Genomic DNA, 18219 nt, shown 5'->3' with positions numbered 1-18219 from the left:
TTATATTATTGTCGATGGCATAAAACTCGTACATGCAGTCGATTAAAATGCAGTCTTTTTCCACCCATCCTTATTACTTGCGAATTGTTTCATTCGGAACTCTCGTTCTGGAGATATGGGTTAATGAGTCCTATACAAAGCAATACCATTGCAAAGAAATGGTTCAAACTACCAGAATAAGTACTTAAATTCATCGAAAAGCCAGTTAGTATTGAAAGTGCCCCTGGACTGCTTTGAGACACGAACATTCTTGAAATTACATATCGTATTTTTTCGCAAATAAATATGCTTTTAGTCACATTGATCATGAAAAATGTATATTGGGGTTTTCAGTACAACTCAGTGTCAGTTGTGAGGAATGGTAAATTATGGTTAAAGCTGTGACATTATTTTTGTTTATAGTGCGAAATTTTGATTTCTTACATCTTTATTTTCAATAATGCAACTGATAAATTTTCACTACAATTTTGTTATTCAAAAATACAGTTGCTCTTGGTGATGCTACGAGTATAATATGAATATGAATTATATTAGAAGTCTATTTTCTCACTACTAGGAGGATTACTTGATGTATTCATATACCATCCAACGTTTATCTCCAGAGTGAACGCATTGCTCAATCCATGGGTAAATACATCAACTCTGGACAATGAGGGTTGATGTAGCGTATTTGGTAAATCGATTGCCTTGTACGCAGCGCACCTGGGTTCGTGTCCCGACCCCGCACATAAGGTTAGAAATTTTTCATAAGAGATTTTTCTAACCCGAAGAGGCGAATGACCTTAAGGTTAAAACCTCTATAATCGAAATAAAAAAAACTCTGGGCAAATTTGCACTTTGAAGTGAATTTACACATTATTTTGTCTTTGAAATGAACTTGCTTATAATTTTTTGAGAAATAGGTAATTGATTATTTAGTAAATTCACAAAATGTTTTCGGAATCAAAATCCTTGAATCACGCAGATGTGTTTGCATACCCGGATATTCAAAATCGGTTTAGTTTTGACCCTAAAAAAGCAGTAAAGCAATACTCTGTATGGAACGGTCTCATTTTTAATTAGTGGAAATTGGTAAGCAAAGAATGAAAATACAAAATGTTTAATATCTCCGCCGCTCGTGAACGGATTTTGACAATCTATAGCTTGTTAGAAAGGTATTTTCATAAGCTTTTTGTTTTTGTTTACTTCACATGATATAGTTGCCTTGTTCGAGTGTAATTCGCTTCAAACCAGCGCTGTTTTGACAAAATTACTCATATTTCAGAAAGTAAACAACATATCGAAAAACAAAAATAATAGTGTCAAATGGGAGCGATAGGCCTTTCATTTGAAACTAGTTTCATTAAGATCGGTTCAGCCATTGCTGAGATAATTACATGAAATTTTGTACATACATACATACACACATACACACACACACACACACATACAGACATTGTCTCAATTTGTCGAGCTGAGTCGATTGGTATATGAAACTCGGCCCTCCGGGCCTCGGAAAAAATTTTCAAAGTTTGAGCGAATCCTATACATTTCTTTTGTAAGAAATGTAAAAACACAATTTTGAACATTTTAATTAACTTTTTTACGGAACACCGCTCAATCGATTGATAATTGGCTCCAGAAGCCCCATTCCAAATACAAACCATTTCGGATGCTTCTGGTGTACTCACAGGAATTTTAAAGTTTGTATGTAAAAATATGTGAAATTTCGGTAATAGAGACAATAAAATCAGTAAAATAATCCAGTATCATTTTATGTATGATAAAATCCCCAGATGTATAGCACGAGTTGAAGGCATCAGGGCCTAACATTCTCATACCCATTCAATTCGCTGCCTCCTTCGTTACTAAATTCACACAAAGCAAAACAATAAAGACAACGCCCCTTCTTCTTTCGATTCTATGAAAGCGAGTAGCAGAAGTAGTGACTTTCGTTTTCCTATGACAATACGAAAATTCAATCTCGTTTTAATTTCAAATCAGTAATTTCGATTTTTATTTTAATTTTCATTAAATGAAATTATAGCAATGTGCATCATAAAATGCAACTAGAACGCCGCAAACACAGGAAATATGCACACCAACAGTGCTTCAGTCGTCCAATATTATCGCTAGCTTGTAATTCTACCAAATAGAACAACGACAAATAAATATCGTTACTAGTTTCTATTCGTTTGGCCAGCGCTATGTGCAATATCGAAGAGACTAATGTCGTTCTCAATTTCGAAGCGAAAACGAATGTATGGAGGAAATAATGAAATTGAATTTACCCGCATGCTTTGTCATAGGCCGTTGTCTCATTTTCGGTTTCGTAATGCTCTAGTGGTTTAGAAAGTAGCTTCGCTCGCTCGTCATTTTCGTCAGATTTTGGTAAACGAAAAAAAAAACATTTTTCCACTCTGGAAGGCATCAACATTGCAGAATTGCAGTCTTCAAATTTAGTAGTAAAAAGATATTCTAATATATTGTTATATGCATTCTCGCACATGCTTAGAATAAGTTATATATAAAAAATTCTTTTGATGTTCGAAGTAAAATAATTTTGTCCGGTAACCTCCAATTATTATGCAACTTTCAACAAAGTTGTTCATTATTTAAAAAGTTGCACTACTTGAAGTTTCAAGATGTACAGAGTAACTGTGGGAGTTCTTATTGATTTTCATTTTTTATTTCCGATTTTCCATATATTTCACCACAGAAACTTCTAAACTCTTGTGGGTGAACTAGATCTTTAGGAAAAAAAAGCGTGTATTCAGCATATTGTTTGTAGAGCCTATTAACAATTGATTAAGCAGTGTTCCGAAAAATGTTCAAAAAGTTACATGTCTACTCTCCAAGCATCAAAGGTACAGTCCTCAGAGCTACCACAATCATCGGATGCAACACAGCCACCAGATTGGCTGGTATAAGGCCCGTTAAGAGGAAGCTAAAATTAGGAGTCATCTAAAAATTTTAAAAATGTAATTAAGCTTCGGTCAAAAAGAGCCCAAAGTCTCCTACAAGGCTATAGCAAATATGCATGTATTCGAATCACAAACACAAAACCACGATACCGTGCTATTTGCTAATTCCTTAACACAAAACCCCCTCTCAGTTTTTCAATGCTCCCACCGGTCCCGCTAAATCATACAACACTCGCTCATACCGGATTTGTAAACACGAAGCAAGCGAAACGAAGATAAATTAAAAACAAACAAACATACTTCGAGTGGGCAAAATTTGGGACAAAGGTCGAAACGTCTACATTTGCTTCTATGTATTTTACGCTACGTTCTATCATTCATCTATCCATCTTTCCCCATCGACGATCTGATGTTGCACACTTCACAGAAAGAAAAAAATATCATTCATTCCAAGTCGCACGCTTGCTGGACCCGCCGCAAAGAAACTACGAGGTCGAGAGCGAAACGGGCACTATCTCTTTCCAACATGATTCCTACATAGGCAGCTTCAATAGGTGGCTAGGTGGTACGTACCTTATATACCACACAGGTCTTGCCGACGGGAGGAGGCTGATTAATCAGATTTTCAACTGGACGAGAAAAACACCAGTTGGTAAGGGAGTTGTTTGAACTGTGCCGATTGCAATTCGATGATGTAGCGAAAGAAATATGGTGTTAATCCAAAAAAATACAAGTCGGTCAATATAGCTGTGGGGCTGAGATTGTGAGAAAAATTTAACCGGATAGGAGGCAATAGCACTGAGGTGATTGAAGGTTACGCAGCTATTAGTTGTGGGTGCGTTAATGGTTTCACTGAAACGAAAAAAAACTAAGTAATTGGATAAGTCATAAGCTACATGTTTCGAACGTGATGAAATTGGTACGATTCGTGGTAGTGATCGTCCAATATAGTACAAATAATTTACCAATGACATAAATCCCTTTTCTAAATCGGGGTCAAGATGTAAATAAACAATATTTTACATAGTTAGAGTCGTCGTAGGTTATTGTGTAATTATGAGACTGTAAATTGCAAAGATTTTCAGTACACGGGCAGAGATCACGGAAAGCTGTTGAAATTAAAATTTATAATTGAGAAAGATACAAGTACCTTCCGTTCATAGGCAGACTGCTTCTGAGTCCAACTGAACATGGAAAGCAACAGATGTTGGATTCTTTCAAACGAAAATGATATAGTACCTACCTCGGTTGGTGGAAAGAATCGATTGCTTGTTTCAATCGTGAATGCACGTTCAAAGCGTGTTCTGTTTCATTATTCGAAGGCAGTGGCTTTCTCCTGCATAAAACCGATGTGTAGTACACAATAACCGGGTGGAATAGTACAAATGCGCGGTGAAAAGACATCCCGCTCGAATTTTGCGCAGATCCGCATCCCACTGTGTCATTCCGATTCGCATATCCATGTAGTGCCACAGGAGAAAAAAACTTGTTTCGGTGCGGGGCTGCCCTCTAGGCATTTTGCGCTGGTTCATTGAAGAAAAGACCGTCAATATCATCTATAACTCCATGGAATCTAAAGTCGTTTGCGGCCGGTGCGCTTAGCTTTCTGCTGGTAACCTAGCTCTCCCTTGTCTCTCGAAAAGTTGGAGCTAAACAACAGCGAAGACAACTTTCCATGTTGGATACCGACATTTTCCCCCTAATTTGGCGCGATTTTCATTTTTCCCATCGTATCTAAAACCAATGAAAGATGGTCCTCCAACATACCAACAAGGAACGGAAATAGAAAACAGATCATCGATCGAATCGATTCCAGTGGATCGCCGTAGATAAAGTATCAAGGAGATCACGATTTCACGCGATTTTTTCTTTTTAAATTATACGGTCATACAGCATCTCTGCTAGGAAGAAGAAAAGATAAAGCTAACCGTGCAGCATCTTTCACCATTAGAGTCCATTTCGGCTGTACCGCAGTAATCGCCGTATCTTCACTTCATACCTGCACTGCACCGAAATGATACCTCGTAGTGGCTCCATTTACGGTAGAAGCAGGAAAGTGATACCGGATAAATGGGGCTGTCGCAACGTGACTTAATGTTCCAGTTACAGCACCTCGAACGCCATAACCAAAACAGCTTGCCGGTTTAATTTAGCATGCCAATTTTGTGTAGCATTCTACACTCTTTATGTAAGGTATTGGATCTAATTTTGGACCTTCCAGATGGAAAGATTGGGGCCGACCTGAATAAATAGTTGCCGAATATCAGGTGTATTACATTTCGTATAAAAGAAATATGTTGAATTCGGTCAAACTTTCGCGATTTCTTTCGACACCTGGAGGGCCGAGTCTTAAATACCAATCGACACAGCTCGACGAACTGGTCTAATATCTACGTGTGTGTGTGTTCCCCCTAAACTGAGGCGCATTTCTCAGGAGGGACTTGACTGCTTTCAACCAAACCTGTTTCGAACGGAAACTTCATTTGGATAAAATGTTATTAAATTGTTTCAGGTTCTGAAGTTCAGTTCTCAAGATATGGATAAATAAATGCTCATAACACACATTTTTGCAGCTTTTTGCTATTATCTGTTAAAATTAAAGACATAACAAACACTAGAAAGGTTACACGAATACGATATAAATGAGTATTATCAGATTTTTCAGTTAAGGGGTATTTTGTGCGAAAAATGTCAAGAAAGCTTGAATTTACGTAAAGGCATAAAGCAATAATTTCATTACAACAAACTTATAGTATTTTGGTAGTACATTTTTCAGTGAAAAAAACACAAGTTTATTAAAATTTATTGATAATTGGCGGAATTATGGCTTTTTCCCCGAACCCCTTTATTATTTAGGAGGTTTGCGGTGATCACGATTGAAGACCAATGGATCAACCAAAATCCCAAAACTCAAAAAATTCCATTAGTATATGAGTGTTCCTCGCACCTTAACGATTAGTGGATAAATAATAATTTTCGTTAAGGTACGAGAAAAATTAATCACGATTCATTGAAAAAAATTGAAGAAAATCGGTTGAGTGGTTTTTTGGAAAAGCAACATTTCGAGAAAATCGAGTTCAAAATTACCACTGCTCTTGGTAGACGAAGGGCGCTTGGAAGCGCTGTATCTTTTGATCTATTTCTATAAAAATTTGAGAAAATATTCTCAAAGAGTTGTAATTTCAGATAAAGTAACCCCTTAACTATTTCACTTTAATCAATAGTTTTTCACTCTTTCATTTTTAACTCTGCAGTTCAAATGGTTTTTTGCTTGTAGCTTCTTTAAGCAAAAAACCATTTGAATGGATTGCTTTTGTAAAGAAAAAAACCGAGAAACAACTTGCCACTTTACGAAAGTTACCAATTTAGTTCCCAAAAGTTCCTAACACCACCGTTTAACGGGATGAGAGTAATTTCCTGTGAGTTCACAACAATATTTCAGAGCCACGTTGAACTACTATCAGCTAGCAACTTATCAATATTTTTTTCATTGTTGCAAACAAATCAAACAGTGTGATAATTTATTATCAAAATTACACTATCCTACATAAAAGTTTTTTTTTCTTTTTTCACATTCAACATTGTATTACAGATGGGAATGGTGCGAAGAGGTTTTGATAATATGTGATGTGTGATGTGATATATAGCCACCATCAGCTCAAGGTTTTTCCAGTGTATGCGGGTAGACTTATCGTAGCTCCGAAATAGTTTATCATTTAACCATCATATTACTGTTGTTACTGAAGAGGGAACAAAAGGGGTTTGGGCGAACCCGTAAGCAGAGACACTTACGCGCATTCAGCGGGATGGAAAGGTCCTCTTCCAACAATAATATCCAGCCAAAGGGTAAAAAATTTCGCTATACGTGCTTGAACCCACCTGATGGTTTGTTTGGAGAAGGGTGCGTCAAACTCCTATCGGACCTTCTGAAGTTTCCTTCAAGTGACTCAGGCTGGCTACCCACGTTCCTTCGTCCAGTCCTCAATTTGTATGATACCCTGATGCTCCCATCCCCTATGCGACTTCTTTTGTTTTGTAATGTAAATATTTCATATAATAGAATATAATATAATATAGTACAACATATCATATAATATAGTACAATAAAATGAATATATTGACTGTGAGAACAACATACAGTGGAGTATATATTTAAAAAATGGTAATAATGAATGTTTTGAGTGAATGTCTTCTGCTTGAAAAACGCCTGAAGTGATTAACCTAATCCAAATAATGTATAAGTAACAAATATAATTAAATGAAGTATGTAGTGTATATAATATGCATACCTGAAAATATACTGATTGTGGTACGAAAATAAAGTGCAGTAACGTACAGTATGAGTTTAATGGATATAACACATACAATAAACGAACGTTTAAAATTGAAAATGAGTAATTAATATAATGCCTACAATAAATTTATGAAACATCTATGAAATTGGCCTATAAACATAATAAATATGATATTCAATCTCCATTGTATTGAATGTACACGGATACACCTTTATAATGCGTTAAAATAATGTAGCAATTATATGTGTACATTTCTGCGTATATTTAATTTAAAGTACTATGGTTGCAGCATATTTTTTGAAATGATTCTCATATTATATAAATATTGATGACAAACGTTTTAGGTATATCTAGATAAATGATCCGAAATAAAACAAAAATATCTGAATTTAATTTAGAGGTTTTTCTTTAGGTGATCCTTACAGTAGTTCAGAAATGTTTTCTAAACTGTTAGGTTATCGTACATCTCTCCCTACCCAGTACTATTTGTATATAAAAGCATATGTAATATAATAAATATAATAAATATAACGAAAATAATATAAGTATTAAAATTAAGTTTAATAAGTATGATAAATTTGGATACTTTCAAGGCAATTTAAAAAGGTGTTGTATATAACGGCAATAATGAGAATAAGGCATTGAACTAAATTAATAAACAAATATACTGAATATAATATGCATATTCATGAGGCACAAAAATGTAAAATGTTTACATTACAATTGTTCGGTACAGTTAATCAAATAAATGTAATAAATATAAGGAACGTAAAATATATACAGTTATATTAGGTATATAATAAAATATTATAAATAGCATAATGTGCATATTCATTCTGCTCTATTGTATGTTTGCTAATAGATTGTGAATCATTATTTTCTACCAAATATACCACTATAAATTAAACGGGATTATTAGTAATATTCTGCATAGAATATAATATATTGATTGTAATAATCATAATGCATATAATGAATGTGACGACTGCAGTACATGTAAAGCATGTAGTGATATGTTATAATTAATTCATAATATAATATATATTATATATAATTTATTATAAACTCCTCGTGGCCTTTCACATGATCAAAATGCCAAATTTATTGGAAAATACTGCATAAACTTCAGAGTAGAGGTGTGCGCGTCGCCGCCGATTTCAGGTAAAAATCGGCGTCACGCCGATGTGCATACTATTTTTACATGCAATCGTCGGCGTGGCGCACCCCTCTACTTCAGAGGCAGTTAAATTATGTAACGCTACGCCATCCGATTCGACCGAACAGCTGCAAGACAAACCGCACACGTAGAGATATTTACGCACACGACTTCGGCCTACCAAGCCGAACTGTCCTCCGCCGATCATTACTACGCTACTCAAATACTTTCCACAAATTTCCCTTAACATATCGAAAGACGGTTTTTGCTAGTATAAGTAGTACAAGGAGTTAAGAGGTAAATGTTGAAATGGCCAATCAATGAACAAATAAGAAAGCAAACAAAATATGCGAAGAGGTTTTGATAATAGGGACAAAATACAATCGTGTTTTGAATGTTCTACAACAAATTTCCTGTAACTCGCCAAAAGCTGGAGTTGGGCAGCAGAGAGATTAGAACTTTTTCTTGAATTTTAGCCATTTCCTATATTTTTTTCATGTTTTTGCTTCATTTTTGTATTTATTCTCCATTTAGAAGTTGTCCAAGTTTTATTCTTTTTTCTTTGAAATTTATTTCATTTTCATTAATTTACCAACCAAACCGAGTGTGTTTTATTTTTTGTAGCGGTATAGAAAAAATTGAAGGCCATTCGATTATTCGTTATGCAATTTCGCTTAATCTTGCCAATCATACTGTAGCATTTCAGAATTGTACAGTCATCAAGCTTATGGTCGTGTAGAGGAATTGAGAAAACACTTCAAAAAATTAACAACCCTAAGTTTATTCAAATCTGGCACTTTCACCGATATACTGTACAAAAGCAATAAAAAATGGTGCATATTCATAAAGTTTCTATGCACTATACATAACAGAGAACTATTTCTTCTAATGATGCGCGGAGCTTAAGCACTGATGGTCGAATAATCTACAGTGGTAGGGACCCTACTGTGGCATCGAAACACATCTACAAACTTGGGGTTATCCATGGGTGTTCGAACTTTTAGGATCTGTTGGAGAACAGTGAAGATATAGCAACTTGCAGTTAGCGTTCCGACTAATTTTTAGGTTTGGTACTTAGAGTGGCAAGATCGTTCATATTGCCCCCACTACAACTTGTTCATTTTACCCCCTAAGACATTTTATTTTCAAACAGCCGTTTCGATTGAGCCGTTTTGTTCTGATCCCTACTTATTGCGGTGAAATATCTGCAAAAGGTTTGAATACAATAATGTAACACAATTTTCAGAATAAAATAAAATTTCACCTCAAAAAACTTTATATTCTACATGCCGAATTCAGCATCAGCGACTGACATGATTTTGGTTTTTATCATATTTATCGCACAATCGAAAGCTTTTGTCAAAAGTAATGATTTCAATATCCTTTGAATACTTTACAGGTTACGTTTTTGTGAAGTTTGTTTTAAATTTAACAAACATTAACTTGATTTGGCTACCTGTTCATTTTAACCCCCCCTGTTCGTTTTACCCAAAGTTCCCCTCCAAAACATAGTGTAGTGACTGTACAGCCCAATAAACCTCTCTTCATAAATTATGCGGAACATTAACCTACTATTTCAACAGACACCAGCCCATTCTCAGTCAGCGCGACAAAAGCAGGGCTAGTGTGTTACGATCTTAGCGACACTGAAAATCTGAACTGGACCAAACTCAAACATACGACTACTTACTTTTGAGGTTAGCACCTTATCTCTTGTATCTTGTATCAGATCAGCGCAATATAATAAACGATTGATTTTATAATAGTACCACACACTAAACCGATGAGATGGAGTATTAATTCGTTATTTTTGGCGTCATGATAAGCCTATCTGACCTAACCAGAAACACGGTTTTCATTATAAGCTTCTAGTTTAACAAGGTCGATATGTAAAGCGAGCATAATTATCTATGATTATCCCGCTATTTGGAGGCAATCATCCCACTCACACAAAAGCGCCAAATTGGATGAAAAGTCCAACAAAAACAACAACGTGGAAACAATCATTAACTCACAGCACGCTGAAAATGGAGTTCAGCTCTATGGGATGATGATGTTGATTTTTTTTAATTTTCTCGGTGTTGGTGATGATTGCAATAACGTGAAAATAGGTAGCACTAAAAGTAATACCTTCGAATTGACAGCTAACTACCCAACAAAAATATATAGAAATGTAAAATTATCGCAAGTAAAGAAAGCGAAAGTATGTAGTAGAAAAAATTTATCACGTCCCATTCGAGTAATTGCTCTCAATTACGTTTCAGTTTTGCTTTCCTTGTAGCTGAGTGTTTTGCGAGATGCATTTTGCCGATCCGGCAATATCTGAGCTAAACTTGTCAGATCGTAGATTTGTCAGATAATAAAATGGTTGAATCGTCCTGTACGATGTTTCAGTGTCCTTACTTACTAGAGATCAAACGGAAAGGTATGAATTTACTCTCTAAAATTCTACAACGTTTTGATTGCGTGATTGCATGTCTATCTATCTATCTTCTATCTATCTATCTATCTATCTATCTATATATATATATATATATATATATATATATATATATATATATATATATATATATATATATATATATATATATATATATATATATATATATATATATATATATATATATATATATATATATATATATATATATATATATATATATAGTCTACGATTTTAAAAACGCTGACTACGACAGCATCATTAGCACTCTGTTGGATATAAACTGGGACGAAAATATTAACAATGACGACGCGAACGAAGCAGCGATGACGTTTTCTAGTATTCTTAACTACCTTATCGACCGCCATGTACCAAAACGAACAATTAGTACCGATGAACACCCTCCCTGGCAATCAACCGTCCTTCGTTTAAAATCTGCCAAACGAGCTGCATTTAAAAAATTCTCGAAGCATAAGACACTTGCATTACGAAATCACTACTTTCAACTCAACCACGAATACAAACAACAAAGCAGACGCGCCCTTTTTAGACACCAGCGAAACGTCGAGCGTCAACTGAAATCCAAGCCCAAGTCGTTCTGGAAGTATGTTAACGAGCAGCGAAAAGAATCCGGTTTGCCATCTTGTATGTCGTTTAATAGAGTTTTAGGCACCGACACTAAGGAAATTTGCCAACTGTTCTCCGACAAATTTTCAAGCGTTTTTTCCAACGAGCACTTGCCACCACAACAAGTCGCTGCCGCCGCTAATTTAACTCCTTCTCTAGGACGAACCATCAACCGAATTTGTATCGATAATGTTGCCATTCTTGCAGCAAATGCCAAACTGAAAGCATCTTGTTCCCCGGGTCCAGATGGTGTTCCCTCTATTTTTGTCAAAAAGTGCATCAGCGGGCTTCTTGAATCACTTCGGCGAGTCTTCGAGCTATCACTCACTACTGGTACATTCCCTTCCTGCTGGAAAGCAGCGCACATGTTTCCAGTTCATAAAAAAGGAAACAAATCGAACATTGACAGTTATCGGGGAATCTCGTGTTTAAGTGCTGTATCAAAACTGTTCGAGCTGGTTGTGTTAGATCCTATTTTCTTTCACTGCAAACACTACATTGCAGATGACCAACACGGTTTCATGCCTAAACGATCGACAACGACAAACCTGCTCTCGTTCACAACATATGTAATGGATGGATTCGCTGACGGATTGCAAACCAATGCTATTTATATGGATCTATCTGCGGCCTTCGACAAAATCAACCATGATATCACAATAGCGAAGCTGGACAAACTCGGCATTCATGGACAACTTCTGCGCTGGTTTCGTTCCTACCTCGATGGAAGGCAACTCCAAATCAGCATTAAGGACTGTCTATCTGCACCATTCTTCGCTACATCCGGCATACCACATCTCGGTCCAGTAATATTCCTCCTCTACTTTAATGACGTCAATTTCACATTACAAGGACCCCGCCTTTCTTTCGCCGACGACATGAAAATTTTTCAACAAATACGGGATAAAACCGATGCCGAACTTCTTCAGAAGGAACTGGACAGCTTTGGTACGTGGTGTGATCTAAACAGAATGGTTTTAAACCCGAGCAAATGCTCAATCGTCACGTTCACGCGGAAACGCCAACCGACTCAGTTCAACTACCATTTCTTCGGCTCGAGCATTCCAAGACACTCTCACATCAAAGATCTCGGAGTCATCATGGATTCGGCGTTAACATTCAAACCACATACGTCATACATCGTGGATAAGGCATCACGACAGCTTGGGTTCATCTTCCGAATAGCGAAAAACTTCAGGGACGTATATTGTCTTAAATCGCTTTACTGCGCGTTGGTCCGCTCAACGTTAGAATATTGTTCAGCTGTTTGGAATCCGTACTACCAGAACGGGATTGACAGAATCGAGGCTGTCCAACGCAGGTTCATACGCTTCGCCCTTCGTCATCTCCCATGGCGAAATAGATTTCAGCTGCCGAGCTATGAAAACCGTTGCCAGCTAATACACCTCGATACACTCAGCATTCGGAGGGACTTCTCTCGAGCCCTGTTCGTCTCGGACTTACTCTCTGCCAGAGTGGATTGCCCTACAATCCTCGGACCCAACGGACTCCTCCAACGGAATCCTCGGACCCAATTACCGGACTCCAACGAATTTTTAACAGTGTGGCGACGGCCTTTGACTTCAACCGGACGCGGAATGCGATAAAAGCGAAAATGTTGTCAATTTTAAAATGTAATTAGTTTAAGCAACCACCATTGGGGCCAAGGGGCCTGTTGATGAAGGTAATAAACATAATAAAACATAATATATATATATATATATATATATATATATATATATATATATATATATATATATATATATATATATATATATATATATATATATATATATATATATATATATATATATATATATATATATATATATATATATATATATATATATATATATATATATATATATATATATATATATATATATATATATATATATATATATATATATATATATATATATATATATATATATATATATATATATATATATATATATATATATATATATATATATATATATATATATATATATATATGTTACCGCGACTGAACCTGCAAGCGGAGCATCCCTCGGTCGATGGTGACGTTTGGTTTTTCGCAACTAGCTCCCGCTCTTTGTGTCCGTGTGTGAACTGTCAAAAAACCGAAAAAGTTCACATGTGGTTTGTTCTTTATTGTACCCAGAAGCTGCCATAGGAATAACCTGAATACTTACCGAATACTTACCGTGAGTAACCTGAAAAAGAAAGAAATTTAAATTATAATTCATAATACTTACCTCAAAAATTATAAATACTTACCTTACCTAGGAAAACAAAAGTAGGAAAGAGGAAAGGAAGATAGTTAGAAAAGCTGGTCGGAAGGTATTAGCGTGGGAGGAAAATTTGAAAGTAAGAGAGAGAAATTAAATGTTAAAGATGGAAATTAATAAAAGTTTATTTAGTTTTAGCCTGCATAAAAAAGGTGCTTGCTCATTATTTCTTTCCGTTCGGGGACGACCGAACAAACTAAAATTTCAAAGTTTGGATCGCACCTCACCCTCGGCACGATGAGCGACCAGGAACTAGACTACACTACAACGCCGTGCGGCAAGTGCGGATTGGCTCCAAAGGAACTAGGTGGAATGGTTGCATGCGACCACTGCAACAATTGGTATGATTACGCTTGCGCGGGTGTAACCGATACCGTTAAGAGGAAGAAAAAATGGTTCTGCGATAATGCAGTTTGTGTGGCGGCAGCCAAAAAGCGCACGAAGAAGGACGCAAATCCTCAATCGACGGCAGATGAATCGGATGCCGGAAGTGTCAAATCGTCCACAGTGCCGTCCGCAGATGAACAAATAAAGGCCATGGAAGAAGAACAGCGGCGGCTCGAGGCGGACTGGGACAAACAGATGCTGGTGAAAGAGAAGCAGCTGGAGTTTCAGGCCGCAATGAAAAAGAAGAAGTTCCTGCAGGAACAAGCACTGCGCCGAAAGCAAATGCAGCTAGAGGAAGAGTGGCGCTGTTTCGAGCTAGCAGAACTAGAGCGCGAAAACCAGCTGCAGCTGCAGGTAAAACACGAGCACCTGAAGCGAGTTCAGAAACTGGAAAAAGATTTTCGGGAGCAGATGTCAACTGTGGATAATCAGTTGGACACAATGAAAATGGAACGGCAACAGAAACATTCCCAACCGATTACCGTTAAGAGTCAAAGTACACCGCTACTAGCTCCGCCGGGAAAGACGGGTATTTGTGTTGAGTCGGAAATGGATGATACGGAGGAGAGTTCCAGTTCGGAGGAAGAAACTGATAAGGAACCGGACGAGAAGGTTAAGCAGGGTTCCAGACCAACAAAGGGCCAACTTGCTGCCAGGCACGGGATCGGTAAACACCTTCCTCTATTTTCGGGAAAGCCGGATGATTGGCCACTGTTTTATGCGGCGTATAACTCTTCTACAAAGGCGTGCGGGTTTAGCGATGTCGACAATTTAGCACGTCTGCAACAATGCCTAAGGGGCGATGCACTGGAGCTTGTACGAGGACAACTGCTTCTTCCGAAATCGGTCCCTCGTGTTATTGAGAAGCTTCGCCAACACTTTGGTCGTCCCGAGCAATTACTGGATCGTCTGTTGGAACGCGTTAAAGAATTGCCGGCACCGAAGAATCTGAAAGGGTTCATTCCATTCGCCAACGTAGTAGAGCAGCTTTGCGATCACGTGGAAGCAGCGGACCTTAAGGAGCACCTGAAGAACCCGTTGCTTATACAGGGCCTGATAAGAAAGCTTCCGGATGCGGAGAAAAGACAGTGGGCTGACATTAAACGAGCTCGAGAGGGAAGAAAGATTTCTCTTCGCACCGTTACGGACTTTCTCCTACGAATTGCGGATGATGCGCGGGAAGCAGAAGTGGACATCGAGCGTACCACGGAGACGAGATTCTCAGGTGAACATTCCGGTCGAAAGCGAAAAGAGAAAGGAGCAGTATTCAGTCACGCCGAGGAAGGAAATTCGAATACAGTCGTCAGCCACCGATTAGGGTTGAAACCATGCAAAGTGTGCCAGCGTACCGACCACCGATTGCGGTTTTGTCAGGATTTCAAGAACTGGTCACACGCCGAGCGCGTAGCAATGGTGACCCGCGATAAGCTATGCAAGCTATGCCTCGGAGAACACGGAGGACAATGCCGGTTCAAGTTTCGTTGCAACGTTGGCTCCTGTAAGGAGGCACACAATCCGCTCATTCACCCGGTCAGTACGGTGGGTATTAGTGCACACATTCACTCGTGCAACCCCCTGCTGTTTCGGATAATTCCCATACAACTACATGGTAGGGATCGGACGCTGACAGTTTTGGCATTTTTGGACGAAGGTGCTTCCGTCACATTGATCGAAGGTAAGCTAGCCGATAGATTGGGTATTGTCGGGGCCGAAGAAAAGCTTACAATCAAATGGACTGCCGACTATTCACGTACTGAGAAGAACTCAAGAAAAATGAATGTGTGGGCTTCAGCAGTTGGTGTTGGAGAAAAAATGTTGCTCAGAACGGTTCGCACTGTGGGCAAGTTAATGCTGCCACATCAGAAATTGGATGCTGCAGTACTTTCAGCCCGCTATCAATACATGAGCGATCTGCCGATCGCATCTTATGAAGGCCAGCCAGAGCTTCTTATCGGTCTCAACAATGTTCATGCTTTCGCGCCCAGGGAAGTGAAGATAGGTACCGTCGCTGACCCGATTGCCGTCCGTTGCAAACTCGGATGGACAGTATATGGCCCGAATCAAGCGAGCCATACTACAGAGAGAGGGTACGTATGCTTGCATCATGATGTAACCAACGAAGACATACATGGTTTACTGAAAAGCCACTATGCATTAGAGGAATCAGTGGTAGCAACGGCCCAAGAATCTGCAGAGGACAAAAGAGCGATGGAGATTATGGAGCGGACCACGAAACGCATCGGAGAACGGTTCCAGACCGGTTTGCTCTGGAAGGAGAACAAACCGCAATTTCCGGAGAGTATTCAGATGGCGCTGAGGAGAAATTTGCAGCTGGAGCGGAAGTTAATGAAAAATCCGGAATTATACACGAAAGTGCGAATGCAAATCGAGGAATATGTGGAGAAGGGATACGCTCACTTGGCCACAAAAGAGGAGCTGGAGAATACCGAAGCAGGGAAAGCGTGGTACTTGCCGATAAATGTCGTGCTGGAACCGAAGAAACCGGGAAAGGTGCGTATCGTCTGGGATGCTGCGGCGACGGTGCAAGGTGTTTCGCTTAATAGCAAGCTACTGAAGGGACCGGATCTACTCGTACCGTTAGTGGCAGTAATTATCGGGTTCCGTGAGCGGAGAATCGCATTCGGGGGCGATCTCAAGGAAATGTTTCATCAGCTGAAGATTATCAAGGAAGATCGTCAAGCCCAGCGATTTCTCTTTCGATCCAATCCCGAAGAGGATCCTAAAGTTTATGTGATGGACGTAGCTACATTTGGGTCGACCTGCTCGCCGAGTTCCGCCCAATTCGTAAAAAATCGGAACGCCGAGGAGCATGCAAGTCAGTACCCTGAAGCAGCCGATGCTATAATCAATCGGCATTACGTCGATGATTATTTCGACAGTGTCGACACAATCCAAGAAGCAGTGCAGAGGGCGAAACAGGTGAAGCTTGTGCACAAGAACGGGGGCTTTGAAATCCGGAACTGGGTTTCGAATTCTCCAGAGGTATTACGAAGTTTGGGCGAAGACAATCCGGTCGTGGCAGTTCATTTCAACCAAGACAAGGAGACATTGCGAGAACGAGTGTTAGGCCTAGTTTGGAACCCTATCCTCGACGAATTTTCGTTTTCTACGAGACAGCGCGAAGAGGTCGATCAATATTTACATGGTGGTAAGCGACCGACGAAAAGAATTGCTATGAGCTGCGTTATGGGGTTCTTCGATCCTCTGGGGCTGCTGTCATTATTCACGATTCACGGGAAAATTGTTCTGCAACATCTGTGGCGAAAGGGCTGTGATTGGGACGCAGTTATGGACGACGAAAGCTGGAAGCTGTGGAAACGCTGGGTTGATTTGCTGCCCGAGGTCGAAGCCATCCGGATTCCACGCTGCTATATCGGGAACGCTGTATCGACGGAGATCGAGTCGCTCGAGCTCCACATCTTTACGGACGCTAGTGAGCATGCTTACGGGTGTGTGGCCTATCTACGTGTGCTTATCAAAGGCAGGATTCAATGCAGTTTAGTTATGTCTCGGGCAAAGGTGGCTCCACTCAAACGGCAATCAATTCCTCGACTAGAACTTATGGCAGCGGTTCTCGGTGCCCGGATGTATCGAACGATTGAGCGAATGCTTACGCTGCACATTTCGCGCTGCGTTCTTTGGACTGATTCTCGCACGGTTTGTTCTTGGCTCCAGTCGGATCAGTACAAATATAAGCAATTTGTGGCATTTAGGGTGGGAGAGATTTTGGACTTGACTCAGGTAGTGGATTGGCGTTGGATACCGACTAAACTAAACATAGCCGACGTACTGACCAAGTGGGGTCGCGGTCCGCCGTTACAAAGCGACGGTGAATGGTTTCTGGGTCCTTCCTCCTTGCTATTTCCCGAATGCCAGTGGCCATCATCACAGTTTCCTTCCGGAGAAACCGACGAAGATGCCAGAAGAGTTGTTCTGTTTCATGAAGTCATAAAGATTGAGGCGATTTCGAGATGGAATAGGCTGCTGAGAGTGACCGCCACAGTGTTGCGTTTTATCGGAAATTGCAAGCGCAAACAGAAAGGGTTGCCGATACTCACAGCAAAGGCAACGACGAATCAACAATTAATGCTGAAGACTGCACACCCCGCAGTACAAA

At 39.1% G+C, this 18219-nt stretch overlaps 1 protein-coding gene across 1 annotated transcript in view; it reads right to left on the bottom strand.

Moving 5' to 3' along the window:
* Positions 1-18219, bottom strand: part of LOC131677880 (uncharacterized) — a 135622-nt gene that overhangs the window by 91647 nt on the left and 25756 nt on the right. The gene's annotated exons all lie outside the window — the stretch shown is intronic.

The sequence above is a fragment of the Topomyia yanbarensis genome, chromosome 1 (assembly GCF_030247195.1).
Source record: "Topomyia yanbarensis strain Yona2022 chromosome 1, ASM3024719v1, whole genome shotgun sequence".
In the NCBI taxonomy this organism is placed as follows: Eukaryota; Metazoa; Arthropoda; class Insecta; order Diptera; family Culicidae; genus Topomyia; species Topomyia yanbarensis.
Note: the sequence above shows the minus strand (reverse complement) of the source record. Positions and strands in the feature narration are given on the sequence as shown.